Below are 4,133 nucleotides of genomic sequence, written 5' to 3' on the forward strand. Positions count from 1 at the left end.
CGGCCGAGCGTACCCTCCGCTCGGTCCTACGATCCTGTACCATGAGCGCCGGGGCCCAGCTTCCTGCTGGGGCGCCTTTTGCCATCAGTTAGACACCGGTCAGCCAGCCGGGCGTTCGACCCACCCATCTCTGGTCGGCCACCTGACCCTTTGACTTATGCGTGGCGTTGACTCCCCAGAACGGGGGTCCCCTGTTCTTACCGCCGGATCAATTCAAAAAGTGTGTTCAAAATTAAAAGAATATTTTAGAATCTATTTAACAGAATTTGAAAAATATATTTTTTTCTCAAAAATTTCAACTAAGTTTCAAAATTGGCTAAAATTACTTTTCAAAGTAAACCTTCTACTAGCTTAATTGAAATAAAATTATCTCTTTAGACATTTAGCTTTACAATGAAAATTAATTATAAAAAGCTAAGTGTTTGAAAAGTTCTTTAAATTATCCAAACATCCTTTCTTTAAAGTTAAGAGTTTTCTTTAAAAAAAAATTTCCAAACTTAATTCAATTTTCGTACTTAAGAAAATCCCTTTTAAAAAAAGACTTTTAAAAGTTTAATGAAAAATCTTTAAATAAAGTCTTTAAAAGCTTAAGTTTTCAAAATTTTGGCTAAATATAATTGTTTTGCACTTAAACTATTTTTACTTAGCCAAATTTCACTAAGCTTTTTCCTACAAAGTTTTAAAATTCAGGTATTTTAAATGTTATTTTTGGGCTTCAACATTTTTACTAAGTTTTTCCTACAAAGTTTTTGATATATGGCAAAGGGGGAGAATAGGACAAAAAGTTCAAAATTCAAACTAAGGATAAGAGTTCTCTTATTAAGGGGGAGCCTTAACTTTGAAAACTTTAAGTTTACCTTAAATTTTAAAATCCTTTTTGCTTGTACTTAACCTGTTACTTAAGTATGCTTACGTTTGGAAACTTCTTATTTTTAAGCATGCTTATGTTTATTTATGCATTTTTGTTTTACTTAACTTTGAATTTGAGTTGCCATAATCAAAATGGGGAAGATTGTTGGTGTGGGAAGCATCAGAGGATCGAACCCAAGTTTTGATAATGGCAAAGGGTTCAAAGTTAAGTAGTGTTGTGATTTAACAAGTTCATGGAGCTTGCAGGAAAGTCCTAAGTGGTACTTAGGCAAAAGTCCTAGCTGCGGTTAGGCAGGTGGAAAACCCTAGGGGGTGGTAACCTTAAGTCATAGGGGTGGTAACCCTATGCGGAAAGTCTTGGCGGGTCGAGAGCTTCAGGTAAAAGTCCTGGGGGGGGTAACCCTAGGTGGAAAGTCCTGGTGTCGCGAACCAGGTGGAAAACTAGACGGGCCGGGAAGCGGAAGTCCAGCAGAAAGTCCGGAAGCTTCGAAAGCTGAGCAAAAGTCCAGTCGATCTGGAGGATCACACTGGCAACAGGTAAATCTCCTGAGTGGAGTAGGTGAGGATGCATTCCCTGTAGAGGGAACAGTAGGCGTCGGGTCGACCTAGGGTTTTCGGTTGGAAATCCGAAGTCAGACCCGGATAGTCCGATGACTGTCGATTATATCACTTATAATATGTCTGTGCTAACTTTGTTTTACAGGGTTTTGTGTTTGGGACTAACACATTTTGCAGGAACAAAGAAGCACATTTGACCTCGGATGAACAATGTCCGAGGCGCCTCCATGGGGCTTGGAGGCGCCTCGGGTGCTAGCCGAAGCCAGTTGTCCAGAGGAGCTGGAGGCGCCTCGGAGGAAGCTGAAGGCACCTTGGACCAGGCGTTGGAGGCGCCTTGGACTAGCCTTGAGGTGCCTTCATTGAGATAAGGCGAGCTGATCCACGCGTGCGACTCGGCGACCTGGAGGCGCCTCCAGCACTGTTTAAAAGGGGGGTCGAGGTAGAGGCTCAGACATCAATTCTAAAGTTGTTATTCATCAACGTGCTGCTCAAAAATGACCTGACGAAGCTACGACGAGTTTTCGACAAGACCTGGTTGACTAAGCTTGAGTTGGCTCAAGCTTGAATCTTGATATTTGGGTTTCAATGTTTGACAATACGTGGAGATTGCAGGTGTAATCATTCGATTGGGGAGATTGCTGGTGCAATTCTCCTCTGGTCAGGGTTTGATCAGACTGATGTGAAGAAGAGTCAAGTAGATCAAAGGATTGATTGGATACTTGACTGAGAAAGTCCTAACTAGAGGTTTGACAATTGATAGTCTTGGTGAGTGAAGTCAGGCAGTTGGAAAGTCCTAGTGAGTGAAGCTAGGTGAAAGTCCTGGTGAGTGAAGCTAGGCATAAAGGAAATTCTAATGAGTGAAGTCTGGTGAAAGTTCTGGTGAGTGAAGTCGGACAGTAGAAAGTCCCGGTGAGTGAAGCCGGACAGTGGAAAGACCTGGTGAGTGAAGTTAGGCAAAAGGAAATCCAAGTGGGTCAAGGTTGACCGGACACCTGGTGTGGGAAGTCCAAGTAGGTCAAAGGATTGACTGGATACTTGGCACAAAGAAATCCAGATGAGTCAAGGATGACCGGACATCTGGTGGAAGGAAGTCCAAATGAGTCAAGGTTGACCAGACATTTAGCACGAGATGAAAAGTCCAAGTGAGTCAAAAGGATTGATCAGACACTTAGTGAAGGAGTCCTAGCAGGTCAAGGTTGATCGGATACTAGGCATAATGTTCCAACAGGTCAGGATTGACCAGATGTTGGAATTGGGGACCCTAGACTTGATTTAAGCAAGTCAAAGGGTAACCAATTGATCGAATGATCTATTGAACAGGGGTTCAATCGATCAGCCGATTGATTGGGGATGTGCTATGACAAAGTAATGGCCCAATCAATCTGCCAATCGATCGGAACCTTATACCGCGCGCACATAAGCGCTCCCAATCGATCAGCCGATCGATTGGGCACCTCCAATCGATCGGCCGATTGATTGGGCACCTCCAATTGATCGGCCGATTGATTGGGGAAGGGATTTCTTGCTCGCAGACGCGAGAAATGCTGGATCGATTGGTTGATCGATTCATCCAATTCCCAGAGAGCACAAAGGCACTCTGAATCAATTGACCGATCGATTTAAAGCCTCCCCAATCGATTGAGAGTCATTCAATCGATTGAGATTTGACCGTTGCGCAGGTTATAGCCGTTGGTGAGCGATTTCTTCGACACGACTTCCTTCTAATCTATAGCGTTTTCTCTCCACCGAGCTCGGTAACACACGCCAGTTCTTGAAGGGTCTTGGAGTGAAGTGCAGTCGCATTCCCAAGCATCAAGAGGTGTATTCAAACAAGAAGAAAAGCAAGTTAGGGTTTCTATCGTGTAAATCTTGTAAGATTTGATATTGTATTACCTTGTATTTTGTTCTTCTTGTATATCTTTGTGTGTGAGCTTGTACAAGGCTTCTCTGCCTTCGGTAGTTACCGTAAAGGAGTGTTTTCTTAGTGGGGAGTGCTCGCGTGTGTGGATCCTTGGATTAGTCACCTCTTCTTGAGGTGAATACCAAGTAAATCCCTTGTGTTAGCATTGGAGAACTTGTTTCGAGTCTATTTCCACTGCATATCAACATCGAAGCAAGCAACGAGAAGTGCGACAAGCTATTCACCCCCCTTAGCACATTTCGACCCTAACATTATTGACCTCCTTAAACATGTGGAACCAGCTAATTATCTCCTGCATCACCGCTATAACATACTTGGTTTTACTTGGTGACTGCATCTCAAGGTGACTACTATTAAGGTCTAGTCTTAACGACTACCACCACTATCATTCTCTTTCTTGGATACCTTTCGGAGGTAGAAAAGCCTCTTACAACCTTTTCTTGCAACAATAAGATACACATATAAAAACAAATGAAAGTAAAACAAACTTTACAAATGAAATATTTACTTTAAAAGTTGCTTGTTGTTTTGGATAGCCGCTTGATGATGAGAAATGCAGCTGATCCTGTCCGAAATCGGTGAAGGCGGTGAGTTGGGAACGTGGTATGCTGTTGACTCGTTGAAGACTTTGCGCTGTCTTACAACACAAAGAGCGTTGGTACCGGGCTAGGTAAGGGGTCCTCGGCATTGGCCCTCCGACGCTCAAGTCAATGCTCAATTTAGGTGAAGAAAGTAGTAACTAACAATAGTATCAAATAGTGTGTGCAAATAAGAAACATCGTAT

Source organism: Zingiber officinale, chromosome 3A (assembly GCF_018446385.1).
Source record: "Zingiber officinale cultivar Zhangliang chromosome 3A, Zo_v1.1, whole genome shotgun sequence".
In the NCBI taxonomy this organism is placed as follows: domain Eukaryota; kingdom Viridiplantae; phylum Streptophyta; class Magnoliopsida; order Zingiberales; family Zingiberaceae; genus Zingiber; species Zingiber officinale.